The following is an 8,325-nucleotide window of genomic DNA, read 5'->3' on the forward strand; positions in this document are numbered from 1 at the left end:
GTAGTAGTGATCTTGTTTCTCATGGTCCTGATGTCATCACTTTGCAGTTTTGCCCGGGTCCCAGCATGATCCCTCACTTGGCACCCCTTGCTTAACAAAAGGACAGCATGATGACCTAATAACTCTCAGCTGCAAGAGAAATTGAAAAAAAGATGTCGTGACACCCTAGAACAACCTTAAATTGTGTATGGACACAGCACAGCTGGAGGGAAAAACTAGAAAAAGAAACAAGGGGATGTATGAGGAACAGGAAGATTATCCCTCTGCTGAAAATACACATTTATTTAAAATTCCTTATTGAATATGACAGGCAGGATCCTCTAATTCTTTCTCTCCAGCTGTTTCACGCAGTTCCAAAGAGACATGTTTAATACGGGTAAGAGTTGTATATGAGGACTCACATGTAAATCCAAAGCGAATGGGCTTTTCACCGTTGGTTTTCATGTGTGAATATGTGAGATTTCCCATGCATCAAATGAAGTCATCACATGAGATAGCAATATTATACATATTGCACACAGCTAGCAATGCAATTTTTTGTTGTTGTCATTTCACCTGTTCCTCATATGACCCTTTGTGGCCTATTGATTGATAATTGACCTGAAAACTCTATGTACTGTACTACAGTTTTTGACTACATCCACACTAAACCGTATTCTCTAACGCATTACTTTTGCTACATTCACACCTGGCATCCATACTACTCCAGTGGTTTAGAAACCATGAAGTGGAGACATATGGAAACGCCGCTGACCCAATTTTAGTTAGAAAACTCTTGGGTTTCGTTTTAGTCTGGATGGAAGGGAAACCTTGGGAAACGATGATGCAGACACCCACGTCGACTTCCTGTTTGGGTCTTCAGTCAGTCCGGTCGTCATGCCCCTATCACGTGACCCATCGTATTGGCCTTGACTAACCATCGTTTATTCAACTATGGATAACGGATAATAGCTGTTTCTGAACTTGCAGCCTGCAAGCAGCTATTGTGTAGTTAAATTCTGCATTTTATAATGGCATTACTGCCTACATGCAAAAGATGCAAGCTATTATTTGAGTAATTTGCCACAATTTCCAAGTCAAGGGGCATTATCAGCCATACACCTTGTTCAAATCAGCATGTGAATGCCCATGAGAGGGGGTTGTAGCCGATTAGCCGCAAGAGTAACTGGTTGTGACCAACTCCTCAGTGGTCTGAGCTGTGGTCTCTGTGGTGTGAGCTGTGGTCTCTGTGGTCTGAGCTTTGGTCTCTGTGGTCTGAGCTGTGGTCTCTGTGGTCTGAGCTGTAGTCCCTGTGGTCTGTGAAGCGGCTTTATTATTTCCTCCCATTTCCGGTTGATTTGGCAGCACTGTTAGCTGGATACATGTCAGAGATCATAATCTTTTGTCTATGTAATGCGCTATATCTACGGAAGCCCTAAAGGCTCATACATTACATACATTTTATTCCCTCTGTTTTCCTGTGATAACAAAATCATTTTACTCATTTTTCTTGTGATAACAAGATCATTTCCCTCAGTTTTCCCATGATAACGAGATGATTCATTTGAGATCTGGAGAAAACACAATAGTCTAGTCTGTTATATCATTGCAGGAAACATCATTCAGTGTATCAATGTCAGAGGAGCAGGAGAATATCGATCACCATCACATATCTCTTCAATCGAGGCCTGACAAAGCCTGAAACAGCTTTATGCTTTTTTATTACACATAATGTTCACATTAGTGCACGTCATCTAAGAAGACGGTAGAAAGGCTTCATCTTAATAAAGCATGGACCAGTGGTCACAACCTTGTCACCTGCCTATTGCCTTGACCAGTTATTGAGAGGTCTTTGGAGTATATAGTTATTGTCACAGACCACAGGGACCACAGCTCAGACCACTGAGGAAATGGTCAGGACCAGTGTCTTTAGCGCCCCTAGTGGTTGTGACCACTGGTCGGTGCCAGAGACCACGGGTCCTGACCACACAGATCTTCATAATCAATAATAATAACAATGTTTAATCACAATATATCTGATATAATACGGGAGCCCTAAAAGGTCATACATTACATACATTTTATTTCCTCTGTTTTCTTGTGATAACGAGATAATTATGATCCACTCTCGTGATAACAAGATAATTAATTTGAGAGGTAATGAATGAAATGTGATAGGCCTGAGGTTTCCATCACACTTGACATGTCATGCCTCATAAAGACTTCTCATATCTAGAAGAACACTATAGTCACTGATGATTTCAGCTGGTTATTTAGTGTTATGAAATTAAACTGTAATCTGTATATTTATGTGCACATAATAGCACTCCTCCCTGTACTGGTATTTATGTTGTTATAATATAATATTGTCTAAAATACGTTTGTTTAAAAAAAATTATGTATTTAATAAGGACATCAGGCTTACTCACGCCTCTAATAATAATAATAACTTTATTAAAGCTTTATTAAGCTGAAGCCTTGTTTACTGTCTTCTTAGGTGACATACACTAATGTGAACATTATCTGTAATAGAAAGGCATAAAGCTGTTTCAGCCTTTGTCAGGCCTTGATTGAAGAGATAGTCATGGTAATCAATATTCTTCTGGTCCTCTGAAATTGATACACTGAATCAAAGTCCAATCATGCAATGATTTAAAAGACTAGACTATCGTGTTTTCTCCAGATCTCAAAGTAATCATCTCGTTATCATGAGAAACTGAAGAAAATGATCTTGTAATCACGGGAAAACAGAGGATATAAAATGTATGTAATGTATGACCATTTAGGGCTTCCGTACATGTAGCAAGTTAATTAGACAAAAGATTATGATCTCTGACATGTGTCCAGCAAACAGTGCTGCCAAATCAACCGGAAATGGGAGGAAATACTAAAGCCGCTTCACAGACCACAGGGACCACAGCTCAGACCACAGAGACCACAGCTCAGACCACAGAGACCACAGCTCAGACCACAGAGACCACAGCTCAGACCACAGAGACCAAAGCTCAGACCACAGAGACCACAGCTCAGACCACAGAGACCACAGCTCAGACCACAGAGACCAAAGCTCAGACCACAGAGACCACAGCTCAGACCACAGAGACCAAAGCTCAGACCACTGAGGAGCTGGTCACGACTAGTTACTCTAGCGCCCCTAGTGGCAGTAGCCAGAGATCATGTTCCTTGGCCAGAAAACAGAATCTGCTACAAACCCTGCTGATGCCCATTGTACATGAGTGGTCCTTGATATGCCTTTTCAGACATTATAGTATGAACAGAGATTAGTTCTTAAATGGTGTAAGAGTACTTTTGAGGATGGAGATTGTTTTTTTTTTTAATTGGCATTTTAAAATGTAGTAAATATAGTAGTGGGGATGGAGACTGTTACAGAGCTGTAATCTTTACATCCTCAACCCATAAATCACTGTACAGTAAGATATGTTTCTCATCTGCTCCATCTATCCCTTTATCAAATTATATATAGTTTAGTGTTCTGGGTCAAGGACTCTATTTAATGGCTGTCTGGGCTTGTAGAATAGGCTGGCCCAGGTCCTGCTGGCAGGGCCACTGTGTAAATGGGTCGTCTGGGACCAAGAGAGCCAGCAAGCTCACTATAGCTGACAGGCGCACAGCAGTTTGCACCAGGACTCCAGCTGGAAGGGAGGGGGCATCTTTACCACAAGAAAGGCCTTCAATAACACAAATGTGGCTACAATAAGTATGCTAAAATAAGACTATGAATTTATCATCAGTTGTAGACAGAAATCTTCAATCATTAGGTGGGCTGTGATGAAATTGAGATGTGGGTTTATTTTACAAAACAGAAACTAATGTGGTAACCCATGCTGTGCAGTTCCAACAATTGAAAAAAAAGACTTCAAAAGTATCACCTGGAATATTTCCACCACTGTACAGCCAAACAGATGGTCTGTTACAATTGTGTGTCTTAATCTAATCTTTCAGAAGCTATTTAGGATTATCACTTAACACATTTTTTTTTTTACCACCAAATCTGATTTAATGAATCAATAATCGTATTAAGGTTTTAACACAGCAGGGTGGATGACACTATTGAACAATATTGTAAGTTTCACCCATCTGTCTGTATGGTTGTTTAGAAGAAAGTAATAGGTTGGACTCTTGGTTAAGGCTATTTATTCGCTTGTTAAAAAGTCCAACACTGAAAACCTGCAAGTCAGCAATGAATTGCTGTTCTGCAGGGAAGGAAAATCCAGAAGACAAATGATAGACAGATATAAATCCCTACAGATGCTGCAGCATTGACTTGGACACTTGGCTCTGTTACGGTCCCTCTTGTTTGTATCATGGTCATATACTATTGTCTTGATGTAGTTCTGTGCTGAAAAGACTGTTACGTACTGAACGTGTTACACACATCTTGCTGTTTATGGGCCTTTGGCCGCAATGCACCTCTTCTTTTATGTACATTTTGTTTAGGAATTGATGGCCTCAGAGGTACAGGAAATGTCCCATGTCAGATGGCTCAGATTCCTTTAGATTACATCCCCAGGAAACAATCATTCCTCAGTCAGATAGTGAGGGCACTAGTCTATGAAGGAAATTGGGTATTGTAGAGAGGATTGTTCTGTTGAAAAATTGAAGTTAATGGCAGCCATACTGTTTAAGTCTAAAGATGTTTACAATATTGTTACATTAAAATTAAAAATGCAAGACCACAGAAGCATTACTCTGCCTGGGTCACTTTTGATGCTATGGCCTGTGTAGCCATGCAATATGAGAAAAACGTCCAGTCTCTGTTGACAACATCACTGGAGTTTTTCCTTCTTCTCAAACAAGCCCACACACATGAGAAAGGCAAGAAAACCAACTGTCCTGTTTTTCACATTTACTCCCACTTGAGTCACCCTGAGGTTCAGTTTCAATCCAGTTTAAGCACTGGCATCCCACGGATGAAGTCACATCATCACACGTTTGGAGTTTGTTCTCACCTCATTTGAATGTTGCCCATGGGACTTTAATTCTCTTTCACACCCCAGGTCAAAAGTTTGGATGGTAATTTAACCTGAGTGACAGCGCAGTTATAAAATACCTTTTGTTTTTGCAGCTGAGTAAGAGGGGTCAATGTTCTACTCGAGTAAAATCCAATCCAGACATTTTCAAATACTGTCATTTGCTTTTTGACTCAACTACAGTATATTCTCACCTGTAATAACAGCTGCCCTGAAAAAAACAGTCAAAGTAGTGTCAAGTGAGCCAAAGTGATGGAAAGATTCATCCATCTCTTGTGGCACCTTATTGTTAATCACATAATTTCAGTTCTGGACCAGAAAATAGCTGTACAAGAATGTTTTAATATTACAGGAATGCCAACTTTGACACAAAAACAATGCTTAAAGTTAAAAACAGCTTGTGACCAAGTTAGGAGAGGCAGAAAACCGCATGGTTGCCTGTGGAGGAGTAGCAGGGCTCTGTTTTTGACATTAGCCATACCTCATCTGAAAATATCACTACTGATTTGATTATGGTCAACGTTTTGACCCTTTCAAAGAGCCATAGTGCAATCGACTAATGGTGTTCAAACATGGGTTGGTTTCTAATCAGTGTGGAATGGCAGTACTTTTCTGCACAGCTGGACTTTCACAATGTCAAGCTCAGAGACAGCAACAACTGGACAGGGTTGTTGGCAAAACATGACCGGTGAATTTGAGCCTACACAGTAAAACACAGACATGAGCAGTGTTTCTGACACAAACCAGTTTACAAACAATTTAATGTGAAAGCCTCTGAGAATTGAGGTAGCCTATTGTGAACCATAAGGCGTAAAATGGTTTAAATCCAAAAGTTTGTAAGAGCAGGCTGTTGGTTGTTCTCTGCTGTCCTCAAAATGCAACTGTACTCTACCATCTGTTTATCCAAGTGAGGTAGTTCAGCAGTCATCCTTAACATTGCATCTAATTAGTAACTTTTGCTACACGGGTTAACCTTTTCACCAAGTGGTGTCTCAGACCTCCTCCTCTGTTTATCGATGGTTTCTCTACTTTTGCATAGATGGCTTCTTTTACTCCTCTTTCAAACCATCTGTCCTCTCTGTCCAGGATGTGGGCATTGTTGTCATCAAAGGAGTGGGCTTTCTCCTTGAGATGTAAGTGGACAGCAGAGTCCAGGCCTGAGGAGTTAGCTCTCCTGTGTAGGGCCATGCGTTTATGCATTGGTTGTTTTGTTTCTCCAATATAGAGATCTTTGCATTCCTTGTTGCATTGGACAGCATAAACCAGATTGCTTTTGTGGTTGTGTGGTGTTCTGTCCCGCTGGGATGTACTAGTCTCTGTCTGAGTGTGTTACTGGGTTTGAAATACACAGGGATGCAGTGTTTGTTGAAGATCCTTCTGAGTTTCTCTGATACCCCAGCCACATACGGGATTACTATGTTGTTTCTCTTGTTTTCTTTTTTTTCCGCAACCACTTTGGTTTTCTTTCTGGAAGCAGCTGCCATTTTCACAAAGGTTCAGCTGGGGTAGCTACAAGTTGCGAGGGCGCCTCTCAGGTGCTTGTGTTCTTCCCCTTGGGCCTGTGAGCTTGTGGGTATGTTATCAGCTCTATGTTGCAGGGTTCTGATAACTCCAAGCTTGTGTTCCAAAGGGTGGTGAGAATCAAACAGTAGATATTGATCCGTGTGAGTCGGTTTTCTGTATACCAAAATGTGGAGGCTCCTGTCATTTTCCATATGGACGTCACAGTCTAACTATTGCCCTTGACTTCTTCTCTGGTGAACTTGATGTTTCTGTCAAAAGAGTTTATATGTTCAGTAAAAGTTTGCACCTCCTTGGACTTGATTTTAACCCATGTGTCATCCACATATCTGAACCAATGGCTTGGGGTTACTCCTTCGAAGGAGTTCTAAGCCTTGTCCTCTACCTCCTCCATGTATAGATTTGCCACAATAGGTAATACTGGTGAAACCATGGCACAGTTGTGTTTCTGTCTGTAAAATGGGACATTAAACTGGAAATATGTGGGGAACTGATGAAGCTTCTTGGATGAGAGGTGAAACGTCTTCCTAGACAAATAACCAAGTCCAGTTGCTTTTGACTGAAATTGCTTTGGGGCTTCAGATAACCCTATGGCGGTGGGTGATAAACATCCAAAACAAAATAATATAAAGATGTGGAGAAAATATATAATAACAAACTGAAATCCACATGTGGACGAGCTTCCAGTACATGGCATGAAGGCCGCTTAAAGATAATCTGAAGTCACATAATAGTGTAAGTAGGCACAGAAAGAAAGATGAAAAAAACGTGAATTCAAAAAATTTCAGAAAACACTGGCTCTCGAGTCAACATGTCCACAGTGTGTTAGAATGTTCATTTAGCGATTTCTTTTCAAAACTCTTAACAGACAGAATATCAGCAACCCGTCAGGACTTTAACTATTAGTGCTGCGGTCCAAAAATAATCTCCTGCCAGTCCGGGGCTGGTTAATGCACAGCTATAGCTGTTATCCAGATAGCGTGACAGTGGCTCGTCCGTGGTGAAATCAAAAGCCTCCCACATTCATCGGATCTCTTCCATGTGGGTGGATGTTATGAAGGCTTTCGCCTCATAGGCGAGCCTCTTCCTCCTTTGGTCCTTCATCACGATAACAAGCATGGCAGGTAACAGCAACGCAAGTCTGAACTCCAGGTTATAAAGCTCTGACTTCACCTCTCTGTATTTCTGGTGTTTTGCAACCACCACACACTTAGATGTCCAATCCAACAGAATAATTTCCAATAATGTTAAGATAATTTCAGGTTTGCAGTGCATGTGTAAGGATTCTTAAGCACAGTTATGCTAGTTACATTGGGTAACTACTTTTGATAACTAAATCCTTGCACCTACCCTCACTTCACACAGTAAATTCCAAAAATGCTGAATTGCACCTGTGACCGTTCAGTTATTATAAAGATTGTAAATAAGAGGAGATATTGTTATTGGTATTTTATTTCCTGTAATACTCTTTCATTATAAAAGAAAATGACGGAGTGTGCTTCCCTCTCCTTTACATTGTGGTTTGTGTTCAGCTCTCTCCTCTGTTTGCCTGCAGTCTGTTGGACATCCTGCTGACACTATTTTAGCCCCTTTCACAAGGGTGTGCTGACCGCAGCCTGCCTTTGTAGTTTGTATACTAAATGCAGAGCAGAGAGGGATCCCTTTTGGGCCCGTGGTTTCCTGAAACAAGCCATCTGCAACTGCTCTGCTCCCTACATGGCCCGAGGAAAGAAGACAGGCACAAATAAAGTGGATTCATATAGTGTATGGCCCTCGAGAAAAAATTAAATTATTTTGTCATCCTGCTGTGGACAGAATTACTTAGACCCATAAA

This window comes from Echiichthys vipera, assembly GCF_963691815.1.
Source record: "Echiichthys vipera genome assembly, chromosome: X".
NCBI classification, from domain to species: Eukaryota; Metazoa; Chordata; class Actinopteri; order Perciformes; family Trachinidae; genus Echiichthys; species Echiichthys vipera.